This window comes from Dromiciops gliroides, chromosome 2, assembly GCF_019393635.1.
Source record: "Dromiciops gliroides isolate mDroGli1 chromosome 2, mDroGli1.pri, whole genome shotgun sequence".
NCBI lineage: Eukaryota > Metazoa > Chordata > Mammalia > Microbiotheria > Microbiotheriidae > Dromiciops > Dromiciops gliroides.
The window spans coordinates 475,771,253-475,794,820 of record NC_057862.1 but is presented as its reverse complement, the minus strand read 5'-3'; the positions used below and the strand labels follow the sequence as shown (position 1 = coordinate 475,794,820).

The 23,568-nt window shown below is 39.7% G+C and overlaps 1 protein-coding gene across 1 annotated transcript in view; it reads right to left on the bottom strand.

Annotated features, from left to right (window-relative positions):
- The window catches only part of LCLAT1 (lysocardiolipin acyltransferase 1), a 134,171-nt gene extending 130,072 nt beyond the window's left edge, over positions 1 to 4,099 (bottom strand). Inside the window, exon 1 of the mRNA XM_043983738.1 lies at positions 3,692 to 4,099. The gene's annotated coding sequence lies outside the window, so the exon portion shown is untranslated. The remainder of the gene's footprint in view (positions 1 to 3,691) is intronic.
- Between the last annotated feature and the right edge of the window lie 19,469 nt (positions 4,100 to 23,568).

The window sequence follows — 23,568 nt, the reverse complement described above, 5'->3', positions numbered from 1 at the left end:
GTAGATAGAGCTAGAGCTAGAGCTAGAGCTAGAGCTAGAGCTAGAGCTAGAGCTATATCATTCAATGGAGCCTAAGATGACACTGGCTTTTTTGGCTTCCAAGTCAGAATGCTAACTCATCCAAAACTTGTATTCCACTAAGACATCCAAATCTTTTTTCATACAAAACGTTACCTAGCCACAGTTTCCCTATCCTATACTTGTAAAGATGATTTAAAAAAAAAACATTAAGTGAAATACTTTACATTTATCCCTATAAAATGTCATCATACTAGATTCAGCCCATAATTCTAATATATCAAGATCTTTTTAGATCCTAGGTCTGTCATTCGACGTGTTGCCTATCCCTCCTAACATTATTTCCTCTGTAAATCTGACAACCATACTAGGTAAACCTTCAACTTAGTCCATGATGAAAATTACTTTTAAAAAGAGAGTCAAGCACAGACCCCTGGGACACTCCCCTAAAGAGTTCCCTTCCACACTGATCTGAAGCCATTAAACCTATAAACCCAGTCATACAACCACTTTTGAATTTTCCTATTGATAATATCACCTAGCCCATATCTTTTCTTCTTGAACATAAGGATGGCAAGAGAGACTAGGAAATCCTTTACTAAAATTGAGATACACATCTATGGAATTCCTTAATCAACAGTATTAATTTAATAATTCTGTCAAAAGAAAAATGGGGTTAGTCTGGGTTTATAAAGATTACTCTGTCAAATTCACTGACTTATAAATTTGCAAGCTCTATTTTCCTTCCCCTTTTGACAATGGGAGTACTCGGACCAGCCAGGATAACAGAGTAGGAAGGGTAGTGCAGAATGGCTCCCTCACAAAACAGTCAATTTGTTGCTGGAACCTGGGGAGGGTAAGGTGGGATCCAGACCTTTGATTTCATAAGCCATCTGAGGAACAGGGCTTCAGCAAAGTTACTTCAATCTCCAGAGAAGGATCTGGGACTCAGCCCCCCAAAAAGGAACATGGTCTCAGTGAGGCCAAATCTTGGGAGGCTGAAAATTACACTTTTTTTTGGCTCTGGAATTTGCCTTTTCTATGTAGGTCATGTATCCATTTAGAACTGACCTTAGCATACAGTGTGAGATACTGATCTAAACCTAACTTCTGCCAGACTGCTGCCCAATTTTCCCAATAGTTTTTATCAAATAGGCAGTCCTGACCACAGTAGCCTGGGTCTTGGGGTTTTTGAGCACTAGACTATTATTAGGTCCATTTGCTTCTGTATGTTGTCTATCTAACCCTAATTCCACTGATTAACCTCTCTACATACATTGTTTCTATGGCCCAGGAAAATGCCATTACATTCATGTACAATGGTTTGTTTACCTATTCCAGTTGCTGGACACATTTTTTTCCCTAATTCTTTGCTACCATTAAAAGGGTAACTATAAATACTTTTCTTCACTTTAATGGAATACTTTTCTTCATGTCTTTGACCTCCCTGGAGTATATTAGTATTGTAAGGGGCTAAAATTCTAGCTAGTCTGTCTAAAATATCTAATGAGTGGTCGCCAATAAATTATAAAATTTAGCAAGAGTTTAGACTTTTAAGCATTTATTAAGGAATAAGAATTTGGTGGAGAGAGAGAGAAAGGCCTAGATTCACCTATCTCGAGGAGCTACAGTTTTCCTGCTCTGCTCTCCACAAGAGTCCTGGCAAAGGAGAGCGAGAGAGAACCTGCCTCACCCCCTCTTCCTCCCACAAGCAAACGTCACTTCCTGACGCCAAAGAAAAGTCCCATGGCCTTGCCCTCAGAGGCTTTCTCCTCATGGCCAAGCTTTCCTACAGTAAGTCTCCAGCAGGTGGCGTCATTCCAATCGTTACACTGTCAGTAGGATCTCTAAGTCAAAGAGTATGGGAATTATAACAAAAAGCAACTAAAATGTCCCAGTGCTCTCCAGAATGGTTGGACCAATTCATAGCTCCATCAACAGAGAAACAGTGGCTGTCTTTTAAACCCTACCCAACAGGGTTCATCTGATGTCACACTAAGTGACACAGTTCTTAAATAATCATTGCATTTCAACACTGAATATTAAGATTTCAAAGAGATTTCAAAATTCATTTAGTCCAACACACAAACCTAAACAATAATCTACTCTATGATATACTTTAGTGATATTTTGGAGTTGTCTTTGTATTCCAACTGCAGTGAATTACACATCAGGTGCTTAATGCAATCTTACTGATTTGCCAATCATCTAATATTTGCAAGAACACCTCCAGCAAAAGGGAAAATTTACTACCTCCGGAGGTAACTCAGTCTACTAATACTGCTAATTGTTTAGAAAGTCTTTCTGACATTGACCCTAAATCTGACATTAAACCCAAATCTGCCTATTTGTAAATTCAACCCACAGATATTAGTTCCTTGCCAAATCTAGAATGTCAAGTCTAATCTTTCTATGTCCTTCAAATAGTTATTTTTAAGTATCATGTTCTACCTCAGCCGTAGTTTCTTCTCAGGCTAAAAAGTTCCAGCTCTCCAATTAATCCTGACAAAGAATTGGAAACCTTATACTATACTCGTTGCCCTTGTTCCCAAACACCCCAAGAACCCATCATTCCTAGACACCACGTCTCTCCTACTGCAGTCATAAATTCTAATGCAAAATTAAACCATATCACAATGTTGACTCATTGAGCTCACAGTCCACTAATCCCCTCAGTTTTTTTGTTTTCTGCACCCATCACCTCCACCTTGTATTTGTGAAGTAGCATACCGTGTTATAAATGATACTCTCGTTCCAGAGGCATAAAAACGTGTAATTTTCAGCAGCACTTCTGGTCAAGCAGGTTTAAAAAAGGAATACATCCCCCACAGAATTCTACTCAACCAATCCTACAGTGGATACAAGCTTCCAATTAAATGTGAAAATCCATGCAACCAAATACAACACGCATTTAAGTGCAGATCATGCGCAAGGAAATCCGCTCTAAACCCCAAGAACACAAAGACAAAATAGAAAAACAAGTCCCTGACCTCACCTAACTTACAACTTCAGTGGAGGGAGGGAGGTAGGGGTGAGAAAACTTTCCCTTTCCAAAAGAAAGTAAGTTCCCACTGGGCAGACTCAATTTTAGCTTTATCTCCAGCATCTAGCACAGTGCTTGGCACGATTAAAGCTTTAAAAAGAACAAAGTTTTGTTTGTTGAACCAACATGTTAACCTGGAAAGGAAGGCAGCCTTCACGAGTAAAGTGATCAAGCTAAAGCTTCGCGAAGGAAATGACACGTGAGCTTGAGGCTAGAAGGAATCCAGGGAGTAAGGGGGGCGGGAGGGAGGCCAGAGTGAAGTGAACAGAGGCTCAGCAAGAAGTTAACAACGCCCACTTGCGAGACGCCAGGCCCTGCGTGCTCCACTGATCTGCAGGTCGGGGACAAGTTAAGGCGCCCAGTGCATTTCCTTCATCTCTTTCCGGCTGGCTGCTCTTCCGCGTCAGGGCTGTCCTCGCCAGGACCTTACGGGCCGCCCGGCTGGCCCACGGCCCCGCATGCCGGGAATGGGGAGCAGCCGGAGCGGAGTTTCCAAGGCCTGTTTTTCAGAACGCTGCGGCTGCTCCGTTCAAGTGTTTATAAACATCGTCTATCACGCCCGCTCCTGCGGATAACCCGCCCGCTCCCGTGGATAACCCGCCCACTCCCCCAGCCCGCGCGCCCCCTCACCTGAGCGGGTGACGCCGCCACAAGCACCGCGATACCAACTTTGCCTGGGCTAGCGCCCGTTATTCGGGGCCCGCAGCCGTGCGGGGTCGGAGTCCCTGGGGCTGGGGCGCCACGGGCGGAGAAGGGTTCATGTTATAGTTTCCCGGCTGCCAGGAAGGGGGTCTCCCCGACCGCCGCGGTAGCCGCCGCCGCCGCCGCCATATTCGTCGCCCCCGTGGGCACTTGACAGCTCCGACCTCCGCCCGGTCAGCGGACTTAGGACGGACGAGGGACTAGTTACCCAGGAACGGATGCTGGGAGGAGTGGGAGATAAGGAAGCCGCGAGGGGTCACAACCTCTAGGGCGAAGCGGCAGTTCACTCACTCCTCTCCGGGAGGCGTCTCTCCCGTCGCCTTAGTAATGCGTGCCCCGAGGCTCCATTCTGATTGGCTGGTGAGGAACGTGACGCCAGACGACCCTTTTAATACGGGATTGCCCAAGTTTCCCAGGCACCGGGGCCCTTTCCAGAGCCCGGCTTCTGTGATAAGTAGGCCGACTTTCTTAAAGGGACCGAGTGTATTTCCTTTCCCCCAATCCTAGGCTGGAAACCTCATGGAAAAGGAGGGCAAAGAGAGCTGTCCACCTTGATCGAAGCTTCCTGAACGTTGAAATAGGGCCTACGTTGTTCAGTCATGTCTGCCTCTTCATGACCCAGTGGACTGCACTGTCGGTGGAGTTTTCTTAGCAAAGACCCTGGAGTGGTTTGCCATTTCCTTCTCCCGTGGATTAAGTAGATTAAGGGGTTAATGACTCTAAGTAAGTGTCTGAGGCTGAATTTGAATTCAGATCTTCCAGCTCGAGCTTTTTCTATACTGAGGTATCTAGCTGTCTGGGGAACACATACACATCTATAGATGAGAGAGCCAGAGTGAGAGCTCAGCCTCTGAATGGCCTAGAAGAATCTGTAATGTAAAGGAAAAGGACAATAATCATAAATTACGAGCTGAAAGTGTTGTTCATTCGTTTCAGTAGTGTCCTATTTTGTTTTGGGCAAAGACACTGGAGTGGTTTGCCGTTTTATTCTCCAGCTCATTTTACAAGATGAGGTACTGAGGTAAACAGGGTTAAGTGACTTGCCCAGGGTCACACAGCTAATAAGTATCTGAGGTCAAATTTTAACTCAGGTCTTCCTTACTCTAAACCCAACACTCTGTCCAGTATATACCACTGAACTGCCCTAAGGAAAGATTTGCCCAAGGTCACCAGGTAGAAAGAAGTGGAGTCAGGCTTAGGAAAGGACTCAATCCACCACTCTTTCCATTGTACCGGATTGGGAATCAAGAGGCCTGGGTTCTAGCCCCAGCTCTGTCACTAACCGAATGGCCTTAGTCACAAAAGTGTCGATCATGGTCAAGACACTGTAAAAAGTTATAACATTTCTGTAGCCCTGTAAAGATTGAAAGGCAGTGTCTCCACAACCACCCTGTAAGGTGAGAAGTGCCCTTACTATCATCCCAGTCTTACAGAGAAGAAGACAGGTTCAGAGAGCCTTAAGGCAGGTTTTAGAAACAGGTTCCCCAGCATAGAACTGTTTCCACAGCAGCTGCCAGCTTCTCTGGAGGGTGGTTCAGTGGCTAGAGTTCTGGGTCTGAAGTCACAAAGACCTGACTTCAAATCCAACCTCAGATGTTTACTAGCTGTGTGACCCTGGATAAGTCACTTAACCTTGGTTTGCCTCAGTCTTCCCATCTGGTTTGGGTTTTTTTTTTTTTTTGGTGAGGCAATTGGGGTTAAGTGACTTGCCCAGGGTCACACAGCTAGTAAGTGTCAAGTGTCTGAGGCCAGATTTGAACTCAGGTCCTCCTGAATCCAGGGCCAGTGCTCTATCCACTGCGCCATCTAGCTGCCCCCTTCCCATCTGTTAAATGGGGAAATAATAATAGAACCCAACATCCCAGGGTTGTTATGAGGATCCAATGAGATAAGAATGATTAAGTTAGGGCAGCTAGGTGTCGCAGTGGATAGAGCACCAGCCCTGGAGTCAGGAGTACCTGAGTTCAAATCCGGCCTCAGACACTTAACACTTACTAGCTGTGTGACCCTGGGCAAGTCACTTAACCCCAATTGCCTCACTTAAAAAAAAAAAAAGAATAATTAAGTGCTTAGCACAGTGCCTGGCATGTAGCAAGCACTATAGAAATGTTAGTTATTATTATTATTATTATTCTCTGAGATTTAAAGCCAGACCAGGGAATATCCGTGACCTAGATTCTATGATCAAGATGGCCAACTAGATGGCCCAGTCCTTCTGCTTATTACAAAGTAAGAATAAAATGACCCTGTGCCAATCCTCTAAGCAATTTTCAGCCAGGGTACACAGAAACTTTTGGCTCATACATCTAGTGATATTCATACCCCTGACATACACATACAGCATATGTGAAACCCCTTCCCCCAACTCCCAAGGCATTTCACTTCTGAAAACCTAGGTCTACTATTTATTGTGTGACTTAGACAAGTCAGTCTCTCTGGGCGCCTCAGTTACCTCATCTATAAAATGAGGGAGAGGGGGTACATGGCCTCTAAGATTCCTTCAAACTCTAAATCTATGATCCTATGATCACATTCAATCATTACATAACAATACAAGATAGAGCCCTTTAATATAGTTCTGTGCTACAGAGGAAACAATATTACCAGGGACATTGGTTCTATGGAAATAAAGTCATTGATAGATTAAAGCCCCAGTGGGGTTCCCTGAAGTCAAAGTGAGGCTTAGTTAAAATGTAGAAACTCTACTGTGACGAATTGGTCAGGACATAAAACATTGAGGTTTTTGAGAGAAGAATGATGGAGCCAAAATGTCAAAACTGAATCAACGAAATGTAGTTAGCATCTAATACCTGTTAAGGAAGGCCCTGCGCTAGGTGCTAAAAAAAAAAAAAAAAGAAAGAAAATTAAAGTAGTCCCACCCTCAAGGTGCTTAAAATGTCTTTCTATCTCCAGTGCTCAGCATGATGCCATGTACTTAGGGATAGGAATAGGAACCTGACCTGAAGTTTTTTGTTCTTGTTTTTTAAAATTTATACATTTAACTCTCTTTCTGTCTCTTTCTCTCTCTGTCTCTGTCTCTGACTCTCTCACACACATACACTCACACACACACACACACACACACATACACACACACACACAGAGCTTCCCCCACCAAAAAAAATATTTTTTAAAGCCTTCACCCATAGAACAGCAAAACAAATTCCGCTATTGGCCATGTCCAAATAAGCATGTATCATTCTGGATTTTAAGTCCCTAACCTATCCCACTCCCAACAGGAGGTAGATGGCATGATTCATCTTCAGACTTCTGGATTCTTGCTTTATCATTATATTAATCAGAGTTCTAAAACCTTTCAAAGTTGTTTTTCTCTATAGTATCATTGTTGATGTATACATTGTTCTACTTCTGCTTATTTCTCTTTGCATCAAGTCATAAAGGTCTGTGTCATTTCAAATATATTGGGGGGCTACCCTGCTTCTGTCTAAATTATTGGGGAACTAGCCTGGGGTTTCTAAAATATTGCTACTTATAAATTAAAGGCTATTGCACCAGTTTTGCTTTTAATATCACACATGACTAAAGTATTGACCACCTGTCTGACTGACTTCCCCACTAGTAACATACCCAGCACATTTTCCCACGAAAGAGAGGAGAGGGAGTATGGCTTATTCAAGAACATCTCCAGCACAAGAGAGAACATTTATTTAATCATATTAAATGTTAGGAGAGCATTGACCACATTTAACACAAGCCGAAAACCCCCCAGCACCATATTGTTTCTGAGAGAGCACATGGCTTGAAGCAGAGTTCAGAAGTCCTACATTACCTAGAGTGAGAGCTACTGGACAGCCTTCCTGGCCTCCCAGAATGGTGTTCACCTTGTGATTTCAGTCTCTTTCCCTTTTCCTCTCTTCATAGAGGTGGCTCTTACATACTGATCAAAGTTAATTGACTAGAATCATTCAATTCCATTGGTTGATGTGACCTGAGGGTAGCCCATATTAAAATGAGCTTTACCTATGACCTAATGATGTAATGACTTAATGAGGAAGTGTGCAAAAAGACTACCTCTAAAGGGCAAGGCAGATAAAGTCTAGGTGTGGCCAATCTCATGTAGTCAATCTCCATTTCTATTGATCCATACCTTGGGCTCCTGGGCTGGTCCTAAAAAGGATTAGCTAAAGTTTCTAAAAACCAAGCTTTCCAGCAGCTCCTCCAAATTTGTCATTTTCATTTTTTGTTATCTTTGCCCATCTGAAATGGAAGCTCATAGTTGTTTTGATTTGAATTTTTCTAATTATTAGTGATTGGGATAATTTTTTTTTCATATGGCTAATTGTAGCCTATATTTTTACTTTTGACAACTACCTGTTCATATGCTTTGACCATTTATTTATTGGGAAATGGCATGGTCTTATAAATTTGAATCGATTCCTTTTATGTTTTGGATATAAGGTAGTTCTTGATAGAGGGAACTTTACTCCAAAGATTTTCTTTTTTCTTAGTCTTCTGTTGGACCTGTTATTTCATCCATATATGACACTCCAAGATGAGGAATTTCTTTTACCAATGTAGATCCATGTCTTCACTGTCTTATACTTACTAGAAATTTAATAAATATTTGTAGAATTTAATCTAGTTGAGATGAAATGCTACCAATACACAGAAGTGTTAAGTGGTAAATAAGCAGGAGACAGGTAGAGAAATAACAGTATTAAATGATAAGGCTTCAAATAAGGAAGAGAGAGGGAAGGAGGAAAAGAATGAGCTTCCTAGATCAAAATACAGTCCTTAAAAAATGAGATTTTACTGCTGATATATGCATAATAGGGGAGGGGAAGGGAATAAACATTTATATAGTGCCTGCTATGTGCCAGGCACTATGTTAAGCACTTTTTACAAATACAAATTTTATTTGAGCCTCACAACACTTGGAGGTAGGTGCTCTTATTATCCCAACTTACAGCTGAGTAAACTGAGGCAAACAAAGGTCAAATGACTTGCCTAGGGTCACAGAGCTACTAAGTGTCTGAGACTGGATTTGAACCTGACTTCAGGCCCAGCTTTCAATCTACCAGATAACCAGCTGTCTCCATAATTAAGGCATGAATGTAGTCTAGGTGGGTAGAAAACAATGACCTTACCTCCTGTGTTTACCTTGTTCTGACTGTAACAATTGGAGTGACGCCCCCTGCAGGAAAGATACTGTAGGAAAGCTCCACCATGAGGAGAAGGCTTCTGAGGGCAAGCCATGTGGCTTGGAAGGTCAGTTCCTTGGCTTTATGGAAGTGACATTTGATGTTTCTGGTTTAGACAGGAGGCTTCTGGGAGGAGGAAGGAAGCATCGGGGCCTTTTTGTTCCTCACCTTGCCATGGCAGGTCGGATGATGGGGTCTCTTAAAAATAATTAGATTTTTACCTTTCTCTTTGATCATTAGATCCTAATGCTCTTTAATAAATGCTTAAAAGTCTAAACTCTTGCTAAAGCTTCTAATTTATTGGTGACCACTCATTAGATTTTTAGACAGTATAGTGTGAGATTTAAAATTGGATATTAGATCATAAATCTCCCCTACTTAACCTTTCCCTTAATTTATCTCCCAAACTAGTAAATGGAAGCAGCTTTTGGTTTTCTAGATAGACCTTTTTATTTATAGTTATGATAGTCACAAGGTGATGTTGATTAGAAGGATAGGAAAGTAGAAACACAATACAAATCGTCTTAAGTCTAAGCTTAGTCTATATTCCTTATAAAAACTCACCAAACCGAAAAAGGCCACCTTTGGAGAGAGAGTCTGTGCCGCGCCGTCAGGAGTCCCGCCAAGCAGGCAAAAAGGCCTCCTCTCGTTCTCTCCACCCCGGAAGTCAAAAAAACCCGGCAGGCAGTCTGACATGCGCAGCAGGCAGACTGTTCATCTCCTCCCCAAAAGGGTGGTCCTTGAAAAACTGGCGTCTTTCAGTTATCCTAACCGACTGTTAAAAACTTTCATATTTTACCACAATAGCTAGATAACAACTTTACATGACTCATATTCACTTGAATGTCTGACTCCAGAAAGATGGTGTCTGGAGGAGAGGGCTAAAATCTTCAACTCAAATGAGTGTGGAAAATTAGATTTAATCTTGACCTGGGGGTACTCTTCCTGGCTTTCCTTAGTGGTATATAATGCCTATGACTAAAGAACTATGAGTTTACCCTTATCAAGGAGAGGTTCTAGCTACTATACCAATAACTGATGACTAGAAGATGACCCTGAAGAGATGAAGCCCAGAAACTGGTAAACAAGGAGCATCACCAACCTGACACTACATGCCATCAGCCAAGATGATGCCATTGGAGACCAACAGAACAATGCCCAGCTGAGGAGGTGCAAAGTAACCAAAGGAGATGTCACACCAATCAGAGATCAGGCCCAATGAGATCATCATGATGATGTCACCAGAAAATATGGTAGTTCTACAGTGTTAGAATCATGAGTTGATCTGCTATGCATGTACCCCAGGCCCACCTGTTTCCTACTTGTGCTTTTAATACATTATCCTAATGCATGCCCACTCTCCCTATGGTATATATTTGTAGAAGAATGTACACCAGATTAATTAGGACGGTGGAAGTTCTACTGAAAAGCTTCTTACTGTAACATATCATTAAATGTCTTTTGTCTTAATTAAAATGTGTCCTCTTGATGTGGGCCGGAATTTGGGGTCAAATTGATTGTGAGTCATCCCAAAAGAATTACAAGACTTAGTGACTCAGTTTCCCAAGTTTTATTGCAATACTGTGAGTGACCACAGGGAAAGAACCAGAATAGTGGAAAGGTATCTCTCAAATAAGGAAAGAAAAGGCAGTTACATTTATAGTATAGATAAATTGATTTATCAGTTTCATTATAATAATCTCTACTTTAGGGAGGTACAGGGGAGGGCTTATCCTAATTTGGAGTTCCTGGGGTCCTAAACCAACCCCCAAGGCAGGTACCTTTTTCAGTAGAGGTGTGTTTTGGGGATTTACATGTCATAAGGTGAATCTGGGGACAAATTTGGCCTGTTCTGCACATGTCTCTTTTTGTTTCCCATGGCTAGTTTCAAAACATCTTCATTTTTCATTGATTCCTAGTCTGAATTTCTATAGCCTGTCATTTTATTTAAGGTCTTGAATGCCTAGCTCCCTCTGTTCCCATTATGGGTACTGATTACTGTGGGTAAGAGAACTTAGCATCCTGACTTATAAGTTATCCATTAACTGGGATCTGAATCCCTTTTAGAGCTAATATCTGAATTAGAGCTTGGGTCTTAGGTTTTTCTGTTAACCCCTTTTTTGCCTCCTACATCACTCTGACTAGTGAAAAAAACACAATCATATCTTTTGGAGGCCTGAGTTATGTTTTTGAATGGTTGCAGACCACAGAGTACTTTGAACCCAGAAAACCAACTTTGTGTGCTACACATACAATAAGGAATATGGAAATTGCTTGGTCAGTCATCATAATCAAAGCTGCTAAGGTATCATGGCTCAGCAAAGGTAGCCAGGGTGAAAAAGGCACAGGCCACAAGTAGGAAGGATTTCACCATGCTCTCTGCTCGTGTTCAAACCCATGTCCCTTTTTATATACTCACACCATCCCATTTTCCTTCCTCAATATTCTTCAAAGCCTTGAACATATTCCTTACTAGCTATGCTTGACACACAGAAAGCACTGGTGCTGTAATTACAGGAAGTCCTCTTAGAGGAGTATGATTGGTACTTGAAAAAGACTAAAGTGATTTCACTCAAAATAAGAATAATACTTCATGATAAAATTATGGGGGGAAAGGTTTAATGGGACCCTAGCATGAAAAATGAAGCTTAAAATTATGAAAACAATTTTACCATATATTTAATAACATTTAGTGATAATTGCAACAAGTACTCATTCTTAGAACGAAGAGCAAATTGTGTTGAATTTTTTGGCACAATTTTTCTGACAAAATCATATGATGACACTATATGACATCCTTCATTAAATGTTTGACTTTCACAGCATGATCTTAAAGAGGGTAATTTTTATAAAGATATTCAAGATTTGTCCTTTTCCCCCAAGGGCCTCTCATAATCCTTTGATATTCCAATCACTCTCTTTTGAAGTGCCTACAAAATCAGCCTAGAGAAGCAAAGTCATCAAGATAAGTAGGGGAGAGGGAGGAAGACACAGGTAATAAATGCTAGTTGCTGAGCAGGGAGGAACATCTGAGTGGGGACAAATTTTATATGTGTTAGTTTATTAGTGAATATTTTCATGTTATGATGACTTTTGCTTCCTTACAAAATCACTTGAGAAGGCAATGTGACATAGTAAATAGAGAGCCAACTTTGAGAACTAGAGAACTATTTCTGACATATGATGGAAAGGTACTTAATCTCTCCAAGCCCCAGGCAACTCTCTAAGACTATAAATTGCAAAACCTTTGCAGATTTATACTAATAGATAGTTTTTTTATCTGGACTTCCAAACAGCAGTTAGATTGCAGGTCTACCCAAAACAACATGCAACCTCTTAACTGCAGAGACAGGCATTCATAAAAAATATAAAGATTATATGAATATAACATATCTATACCAGCCAGTGGGCAGCTCAGTGTCATAGTGGATAGAGTACCAGGGCTAGAGTCAGGAAGACTCATCTTCCTAAGTTCAAATCTGGCCTCAGATACTCACTAGCTGTGTGACCCTGGGCAAGTCACTTAACCCTGTTTTCTTCAATTTCCTCATATGTAAAATGAGTTGGAGAAGGAAATGGCAAAGCACTACAATATCTTTCATTAAAAAAAAAATCCCAAATGGGGTCATGAAAAGTCAGATACAATTGAAAAATGACTGAACTGAAATATTAGCCAGTAGTCATCAACATCATCATTATTAGGAGTTCCATATGCTCTCCCCAAAAAGCCCTTGCTGCCTCAAGGGTGATAAAAGTAGGTTAAAATCACTGGGCAAAAGTCCAGAGCTATAACAATGAATAAGGCACTCTCTTATCTCACAGAGCAATTAAAATATATCTTATGTTTCAGGAAATTGTAATTTTAAAAACTAAAGCCCCTTTATAACTAAGCATACTGTCTTCAACAGTTTCTATGACCCAAAAGTTAGTTACCCTGAGACTTAACTTGTTGAAGAGCCTCTCCAAACTTTTCCCTGCTGATCCACCAACAATGTATAGTCTGCCAACAGGCCTATATTTGAAGCTTTCCTGTCTTCATTATATCTGCCAGTGTTTGGTCCTTCATTAACATTACATTGAAGAATATAGTCACTGAAATGATGAGCAACCAAGAGTAGGGCTTTGGTGGAAATGGTCAATTGAAATATAAATACATGAAATAGCAAAACTATGCTTAGACCTCTACCCATCACACCCGGCACATGAAGAAGGTGACATTTTAGCAGTCAGTCCCTGCTTGCAGTCTACACATATCTATCATAGGAAATGCTGAAGGAGTTTTGCAACATATCAACATTGTACCATTCTCATCCTCCCTAGAAGTTCCATGTAGATGGGAACCTAGGAGAACTGATAGTAGCATATGGAGCATCATGTGTAAGGAACATAGAGAAGGCTAGTCTGGATGGCTTATGGAGGGCAGAAGGGGAAATAACATCTAGTAAAGTTGTAAAAATAGGTGGGGAATAGGTTGCACAGGACTTTAAAAGTTAAATAAAAGAGTTTATCCTTGAGGTAAGAGGAAGCCTAGAGTTGGTTGAGTTATGCAGTCACATGGTCAGATCTATACCTAAGTACTTTGTCACCAGTATGACTTGATTAGAATGCTGTGGCAATAATGTATGTGATAGTTAATAAGGGCCTGAACTAAAGCAGTAGCTATGTAAGTGGAGGGGAAAAGTCTGATGGGAGAAATGTCGTGAAGGTAAAAACATCAAGATTTGGCAGCTGGTTGGATGTGCATGGTGGAGAAGAGTGAAGTATAATTTAAAGCACATGCTGATATTATGTAACTGGTTCTGGTCTGATGGCCTTCATGGTGATTGATTGGCTGTAAAGTGGAAACTAAGACTGCATACCATAGGTACTGTCTAAAATATGTCTCACTGTTCTTCTTTTCTGCCTGGATGCTTAGATTAGAAAGGTGTACTGTAAATGTCTCAATGGAGAGAGGCCTTGGGCCCTTCTCATATGGGAATAACATGCCTTTAGCACTTAGTGAAATACTTAGCACAGTGCCTAACACACAGTAGGCACTTAATCAGTGTTGATTGACTGACTATCATGCAGCCTAGAATTTGGGACTCTGTTGTTTGCCTATTTGTCCTTTCCTACTTTTAGGTGAAGTATTGGAGAGAGCTACAACCATATGAGCTTAGTTAGAAGAGTCGAAATGGGCAGCTACTAGAAAGCTAGCTACCAGAGGCAGCTAGGGTGGTACAAGAGATAGAGCTCTGAGTCTAGAGTCAGGAAGACTTGAGTTCAAATTTGACCTCAGACATTTATTAGCTGTGTGACACTAGGCAAGTCACTTAACCTCTGTCTCATTTTCCTCAAGTGTAAAGTAGGAATAACTATGGTGTCTACCTTATAAAGTTGTTGTGAAAATTGAATGAGATAATATTTGTACAGTGCTTATCACAGTGTCTAACACATAATATATATAAACACTACATATACTATATAAATACTAGCTGTTATTGTTGTTGTTTTGTTGTTGTTATTATTATTATTATCCAGAAGCTTGAGTCTATGCCAGATTTTACAGCCTGCTGCAATGGTTAGAAGCAAAGTCCCAAGTAGCAAACATAGATCTAAGTCAGCCAAGAGGGAATGACAGTTATTCATTCAGTGGTTATACCGAATTTGGAAGTTAATTTCATGAAACAAATGCTTTGTAGAAACTACTTTACATTTTTCTTTTTATTGGGGTTGGAGGGCAAAATGAAAAAAAGTCTTCCTGAAACTTATATTTAAATCAGTCCCAGAAGCTCAGACAATTTTTCATTTCCCACCAGCTGCTTCCCTACTTGTTTTCTACCCCACCATCATCATGCTCTGCACTGGGTACCCTCTGCTCCCACTTCCTTTTCAACTTCATTTTGTGTGCTATCTTCCCTCATTAGATTGTAAGCTCTTTGAGAGCAATGACTGTGTTTCTTTTTCTTCTTTGTATACTTGTTGCTTAGCACAGAGCTTGGTAGATAGTTCATATTTAATAAATGTTTATTGTATTGTATTGTTCACTCAAACAACATATATTGTTCATTGCATTTACATTGTAATTATTACCTATGTTGTTTTTTAAGTTTTTATTACATAGTTCTTAATATCATTTCATATGTCTTCCCATGACTCCTTTCTTCCTTCAAATTCATAATTTCATACAGCATAGTAATATTCAATTATATTTGTTTACTCCAATTTTTTAGCCATTTCCCATACCAGAGGGCATCTTTGTTTCCAATTCTTTGCTATTAAAACAAGTGCCACTAAAATATTTCAGTATATATTGGACCTTTCCTTCTTTCTTTGACTTCTTTGGAGTATGCCTCGAGCAGTGGGATCACTAGGTCAAATGATGTGAACATGATAGTCACTTAGTATAATTTTAGTCTTAACTCTCAATTGCTTTCCAGAATGGTTGTACCAACTCATAGCTTCACTAACTGTGCCTTAGTGTGACTGAACCTCTGAGTTCTTGAAGGCTAGAGAACACAAAGTCTGGCAAGTTTTTCCAAGCTAGAAAGGCTACATGCACATATACATACACAGTTTGAGAACTTGAAGGGACCTCAGTAGTTATCAGGTCCAACCCACCGACCAAAGGAATCCATGCTATAATGTAACTAACAAGTGGTTATCCAGTCTCCATCTTGAAGACTTCTAAGGAGAGAGAACCCATCACCCCTCCAGGTAGTACATTCCACTTTTGGATAGCTCTAATGGAGCTAAAAGGATGTCCTTCCAGACATTTGGCTTCAATTGACCTTCATTGCAACTAGTTCTACTTTCTGGGCCCAAAAGGGACAATTCTAATCCTTCTTCCATGTGACAACTCTTTACATACTTAAAGATAGCCATCATATCCTCTATGAGTCTTCTTTTTCTCTATCCTAAAAATGGATATTTTCTTCAACTGATCCTTCTATGATGTAGCCTAAAATTACCATCCTGGTTGCTTTCTTCTGGACATTCTTGAACTTTTTAATATTGTTCTTAAACTGATACCTAGAATTGAACATGATTCTCCAGTTCAGTGGGCAGAGAAAAGTAGAATTGTAACCTCATTCTTGATGTGCTCTTTTTTTTCCTCAGGGCAATTAGGATTAAGTGACTTTCCCAGGGTCACACAGCTAGTAAGTGTCAAGTGTCTGAGGCTGGACTTGAACTCAGGTCCTCCTGAATCCAGGGCCAGTGCTTTATCCACTATGCCACCTGGCTACCCCAACCTCATTCTTACTAGAAGCTGACAAGATCACCAAGTGAAGTAGTATAGAGGAAGAAGAGAAGAAAGCCTATAGGATCTAGGAAATAAAGAATAGAATATCCGTATAAGATTTGGAATGTGAATTCCAAGACATGCAGTATGAACTATCCATATAAGGAAAAGCCATATATGCTACACTTAAAGTGCATATAGAATGAGCAAACCATGGATAAGGAGTTCATGCAGCCTTTAACTCAGTCAGTATGTTCCTCACAAGCACTGCAACCAATGAATAACATTAGTTAGAAGAAAGGAAAGCTCCTTGCCCCATGTAACCTACATATATAAATATCAGAGGGGAATGGGAGGGAAGGCATGGGAATTCAAAGAAATTCACAATGTCCATCCACCACCATGGACATACTGAGTATCCTTTAAATAAGGTCTATCTCTTTCACCCTGGAGCTGCCAATGGCTTCCTTCAGTATTGAGTTTTCATCTGGGTATGGGGGCATTACACAGCCGAGCCCCAGCTGTACCCCACAGGACCCAAGAAGGAATGCTGTGGGATAGCGTTAAAAGGAAAATTCTTTATTTAGGCTTTCAATCTGATTAATGAGGCAAAACTCAGGACAAAGAGAATTAAAAGGATTTTATCATAATTATGTCAAGGGTCAAGGTAGCAACATACTAACTGGCTGATCACTGAAGATCAGCAATAGCTTTAAGGTGGGGCCAGCTTTTAGAGGTAACTTTAAAACAATCCAGATAGGTCTACCCCAGAAAAAATGGTTGGGCCCTTGCATCTCAGTTGCTCCCCAAAGGAGGAAAAATGTGACAATTTATAGGTAGGGATATGTGACAAAGAGCAAGTAATATAAAAGGCTACAGACTTAGTATCTATTTTTCCACCAGAACCTCCCCCAACACTGATCTATAAACAGGGCTGGGAACAATGGGATGGTGAGTCAACATAACCTTCAATAAAACTAGTGTTTAAGAAGGCATAATCTGGGGGGCGGCTAGGTGGCACAGTGGATAAAGCACCAGCCCTGGATTCAGGAGGACCTGAGTTCAAATCTGCCTCAAACACTTGACACTTATTAGCTGTGTGACCCTGCACAAGTTAGTTAACCTTCATTGCCCTGCAAAAAAGAAGAAAAAAACAAGAAAAAGAAAAAAAAATTTAATCTGGATGCTGTTAGATTGTGAATTGAGATATTAAAAGAATGTGATAAAAATAGACATCTGAAAACTATTAAATATTTTATGGGATATATTTTGTTTTAAAATAGACAATAATAACAATACTAACAGTAGTTATAACAACAGTAATAATAATAATGTATTGTTTTGGGGGAAGTTACTTTGACCCTTCAAGGTATCCTTATCTATGAGGTCCTTGGGACTCTATATTTATCCAGGGTTATAAGATGTTGTAAAATTCTAAAGTACTGAATCCAAGAACCTAGAACTGAGAAAATAGGATTCCCTCTCTCACTTCCTGTCAGAGGAAGAGAATTTATAAATTTCCTATAATAAAGAGTAAGCTTTCATTGGAAAAAATGGCTATCACTTATAAAAATTATGATAGGGTGGTTTAAAGAGGTAGTTAATGAGTCAACTGTCAAGTATTTACTATATGTCTGAAACCCCAAAATGTGGTTAGTTTTAATGTATAAGTAAAAGATAAATGACATGTAATTGCTAAGGAAACATGAAAACTAATAATATTCAAGCCCAAGGTTCTGGCTAAGTTATGGTTAGTGAAATTTTGTTTTTGAAGTAAATTCCCATGGTACAATAATCTGATATTGTTTTGTTTTATTTCAGGTATGGTTGTTTGAAGTGTTATTAAGCCAATAGCCCACTAGTCAAATAAAAAATGGCATGTGATACTAAGAACTAATATAGCTGAATGTCTGTCTCTGGGAAAAGTTGATGGAATGACCTTGGCATGCCTAAAGTAGGATCCTCTTGATCCAGTTTCCTTGTTGTGCTCTTTTTTTTTTCCCTTTAAGAACAGGAAATTTCCCCATGAGAGAAAATAATTACCAATATGGATTTCTGGGCGGGGAGGGGGGGGGGAACCAAGAGATCACTTTCTCAGTCCTTTCTCCCCCCCCCCCCCCCCCCCCCCGCCCCACTCCAGAAAGTTGAGTTCTCCTTGAGAAACTTTGTCAAATCTCATCTGGGACAAACCCAAGAGAACAAAAGAAATAAATTCTTTTGTCTAGATCAGTGAAGGACCGATGGGATTAAACCACACATAGATAATGGACTTTATCGTGTGCAACTTCAGTGAGGATCTTTTGCATTCTTTTCCCTGATGTCATCTCTAGAGATCATTTTAATGTAGATCACCTTCAAATCATGTCAACCAATAGAATTGAATGATGCTAACCAATTAGCTTTTATTGATATATAATCCTCTGTCAAAAGAGGATTAAAAACCCTTGGAGAGGTCTTTTTTTAGGACAACATGGGTCTGGTAGGTCTTCTAGGTCTTCTAGGGTATTCTGGGTATTCTGGGGCTGCTCTTGGGTCTCCTTGAGACCATGTATTGTCCCTCTGGAGAAAAGAATGGGTCTTTTGGGACTTTTCTCCTCCTCACACTAATTGGCATGCTGAAGCTCTCTCTCCCTGCTTTCTCTACCATGTGGCCTGAGCCCATGAGAAGTTAGGTAGACACATGGTCAATCCTTATAATATTAATAAATTAAAATATGCTTACCCCAAAGTGGTATAAATAGCAATAACAATAGCAATTAACTTTCTTTTTTTAATTATGAAAGTATTTTATTATTTTCCAGTTACATGTAGAGATAGTTTTCAACATTTGTTTTTATAAGATTTCTAGTTTCAAATTTTTCTCCCTCCCCCCTCTCCAAGATAGCAAGTAATCTGATATAGGCTATATATGTATAATAACATTAAACATATTTCTGCATTAGTCATGTTATAAGAGAAGAATCAGAGCAAAAAGGAAAAACCTCAAAAAAGAAAAACAACAGCACCAAAAACAAAAGAAATAGTATGGTTCAATCTATATCCGTATTCCACAGTTCTTTTTTTTCTGGATTTGGAGAGCCTTTTCCATCATGAGTCCTTTGGAACTATCTTGTACCATTGTATTGCTGAGAAGAATCAGATCCATCACAGTTGATCAACACATAATGTAGATGATACTGTGTACAATGTTCTCCTGGCTCTGCTCATCTCACTCATCATCAATTCATGCAAGTCCTTCCAGGTTTCTCTGATTATTATTATTATTATTATTATTAATAATAATAATAATTATTATTATTATTTGCATGTGTGAGGCAATTGGGGTTAAGTGACTTGCCCAGGGTCACACAGCTAGTAAGTATTAAGTGTCTGTGGCCAGATTTGAACTCAGGTATTCCTGAATCCAAGGCCGGTGCTCTATCCACTGCGCCACCTAGCTGCCCCTCCAGGTTTCTCTAAAATCTGCCAGTTCATCATTTCTTATAGCACAATAGAATTCCATTACATTCATATACCACAACTTGTTCAGCCATTCCCCAACTGATAGGCAGCTCCTCAATTTTCCATTCCTTGCCACCACAAAAAGAGTAGATATAAATATTTTTTAATATGTGGGTCCTTTTCCCTTTTTTATGATTGCAATTAACTTTCAGAAAACACACCCACCTGGTTAATCCTGAACTTGACTTTGGATACCCTATGAATAACATGGAACTTTATCACATGATTGGCTGTCAAATACGACTCATGCCTGGCATCGAACAGAACTAAGGGAGTTTTCCTCCATTATGATATCTATTAGGTCAGTCTATGCTCTTAATGCAATGGTCTTAATATTGTTATAACTGTGTCTGTCCTTTTCTTTTCATAACAAATTTCTATAATCAGGGTAGGTGAGCAGTAGAAGTTTCATAAATATAATACTAAATCTATCAATTAATAGATTAATACTGGAACATCTCTGAGTTACTCTAATAGAATTCAAGTATGAAAAATATTACAATTTGTATTGTATTTAATTAAGTTAATTAATCAATTTAATGAATTATTTAAATTTGTAAATTATAATATAGGAATGATAGCCTCCTAAAGGAGGAATTATACAATGTAATAAGACAAATATGTAATGTAAAAGTTTTCTAATTAAATGGAAGTCAATTTTGAGAAAGCAACAGGATTGGACTATTTCTTCTAAGAACTACATACATGATTGACTTTCAAATGTATCTAGAATAGAAAGTCAGGCTTTGATTATATTTTAATCATAAATTCTCAAAATTGGATTAGGGATTTTACATATAAAATTTTGTTGAAGTGAATAGAGTACCAGCCCTGGATTCAGGAGTACCTGAGTTCAAACCCGGACTCAGACACTTGACACTTACTAGCTGTGTGACCCTGGGCAAGTCACTTAAATCTCATTGCCTCACCCTCACCCCCCCAAAACAAAACAAAATAAAAAAACCCAATATTAGGGGCAGCTAGATGGCACAGTGGATAGAGCACCGGCCCTGGATTCAGGAGTACCCGAGTTCAAATCTGACCTCAGACACTTAACATTTACTAACTGTGTGACCCTGGGCAAGTCACTTAACCCCAATTGCCCAGCAAAAAAAAAAATGTTGATAATTGTAAAGAAAATGAAATTATTTTCCTATTTTAAATTTTCTTCAGTTATTTCAAATTTTACCTGTCATAAAGCATATCACATAATCATTTAACTTAAACTTTGTTTCCTAATATATAAATTTTTAATGAATTGTTTTCTTCAGTCAATCTTTGTGCTTCCTCTTCCAAGCTGCTGATTCTTTTTTTCATAATTTTCTTATGTTGCTTTCATTTCTCTCAACTGATTTTTAAAATCCTTTTTGAGCTCCTCCCAGAAGGCTTTTTGTTCTTGAGACCAATTCATCTTCCCTCTTGAGGCTTCACATGTAGGCAATTTGGGAGTATTGTCCTCATCTGAATTTGTGTTTGCCTCTTTCCTGTCAACACAGAAGCTCTCAATGGTGAGAGTTCTTTTTTGTGTTTTACTCATAATGCAGCTTATTTTATTTTTTATTTTTTTAAAGTTGAGGTCTCCTCTGGGGGCACCAGGGTCCCTGTTTCAAGCTTCTTGTGCTGGGATATAGGGGCTGTGTCACTGGCTCTCTACACTGAGGCCTCTATGGCTTGTAGATTTTTCACTGCCCTGGATTTCCTGTCCAAGTGCACTGGGATCAGTAGGCCTTCTGGCACCTGTCCTGTGGGTATCCCTCCAGCTGGCAACCTGCCTTCTCACCTGGTACAGGTGGGTTTTGCCACTATTCTGCTTCGCCACCGGCTTGTTGTGCCAGGATCCAAGGGCCTCAGTTGCTCGGCTGTGTCCCACAGCTTCCTGCTGACTTGCCCCACCCTCTCCCACATGCTGCAGTGAGCTGAGCCTCCCTTTTGCCCGAGTGAGACCGACCTTTCATGAAGTCTTCTAAATTATCTCTGGTTGGAAGACTGTGTCTCTCTGTCTCTTTGCAGGTTCTGTAGTTTTAGAATCTGTTTAGAGGCTTGATTTAATGTTCTTTTTGAGGAAACAGAAGGAGAGCTCACGTGATTTGCTGGCTATTCTCTACCATCTTGGCTCTGCCCCTTCCTAATATATAAATTGATGAAGGAATAGCTCCCATAATGAGAAAAATGGGGTATAAATATCTATTTACCCATTGACTAAAGGACCTCATTTAAAATCCCCACACTAATTCCTGTATTTGTTAACATTTAAAGATGTGGTTATGATCAATTAATGGGATCACCTACCTTGATTATCTGTTATCGACAGCTCCATAGCTAATCAGGATAGGCCAAGCTGTATGTAAAGACTCAGACAAAGGAGGATTACACCAGACTGAAGTAAACAACATGAGACAATTTTCTCACAGATGAAACCATCTACAGAACTAGATCTAGGGCCTAGAAAAAGAGCACCATAAAACATCCAGTTAGATAACACCATTTTTGAGGGAAATAGCTTGCAAATAGATCTGGCTCACAGGATACACACACACACACACACACACACACACACACACACACACACACACACACACACACAAAACTGATGTATTGACGCTATTATGAAGATAATATTAATATTTTAACTTATAATTTCTATTTCTTTTATAACATTCTATTATTCCTCATCGTTTTTTGTCCTTCATTTTCTTTTTTTTGCAGGGCAATGAGGGTTAAGTGACTTGCCCAGGGTCATACAGCTAGTTGTGTCAAGTGTCTGAGGCCGGATTTGAACTCAGGTCCTCCTGAATCCAAGGCCAGTGCTTTATCCACTGCGCCACTTAGCTGCCCCCGTCCTTCGTTTTCAAAAAGAACCAAAGACATCATGGGGTAATGTCTGTTTTTAAAATAATAAAAATTTTATTTGAAGTTTTGAGTTCCAAATTCTTTCCATCTTTTCCTCCTTGTCCTTCCCCCTCCCTGAGGCTGTAAGCAATTAGATATAGATTATAAATGTGCAAATATGTAAAACATTACCATATTAGTAATTTTGTATAAGAACGCTTGAATAAAAGAAAAAATGAAAGAAAGTGAACAATAGCATGCTTCAGTCTGTGTTTAATATCTCTCTGGAGGTGGATAGTATGTTTCATCACTAGTCCTTTGGGATTGTCTTAGATCATTGTATTGCTGAGAATATCTAAGTCATTCACAATTCTTCATCAAACAATATTGCTGTGTCTATATACAACATTCTCCTGGTTCTGTTCACTTCACTATATACCAGTTCAAGTAAGTCTTTCCAGGTTTTCTGAAATCATCCTGCATGTCATTTCTAATAGCACAATAATATTCCCTTACAATTACAAACTACAGATTGTTTAGTCATTTCCCAATTGATAGGTACCCCTTTGATTTCTAATTCTTTACCACAAAAAGAGCTGTTATAAACATTTTTGTGGAAATAGGTCCTTTTCTCTTTTTTTGGATCTCTTTGGGATATAAACCTAGCAGTAGTATTCCTGGATCAAAGAATATGAACAGTTTTATAGCCCTTTGGGCATAGTTGCAAATTTCCCTCCAGGATGGTTAGATCAGTTCACAGCTCCACCAACAGTGGATAAATGTCCCAGTTTTCCCACATCATGGGATGATGTCTTGATTCATGTATAAATTAGATATAAGTGAGGCAGAGTTGCACAAAGTTGTCAGAATCACTCTCTTTCCAGAGTCATTAATGGCCAGTGGCAAGACAAAAGTCAAGATAACTGGTGATGGCCCACAATGCAGTCAATAACCTTGGTATCTTCAATGTCTGACTAAGCTCTAAGCACTCTACAATTCCTGCTTCAGCTGCCTTCATAGTTTTTGGAGCAAATTGTTTTCACACACCTATTCCACTGGAGGAAGTCTTCACATGTTTAGGGTAGACATCC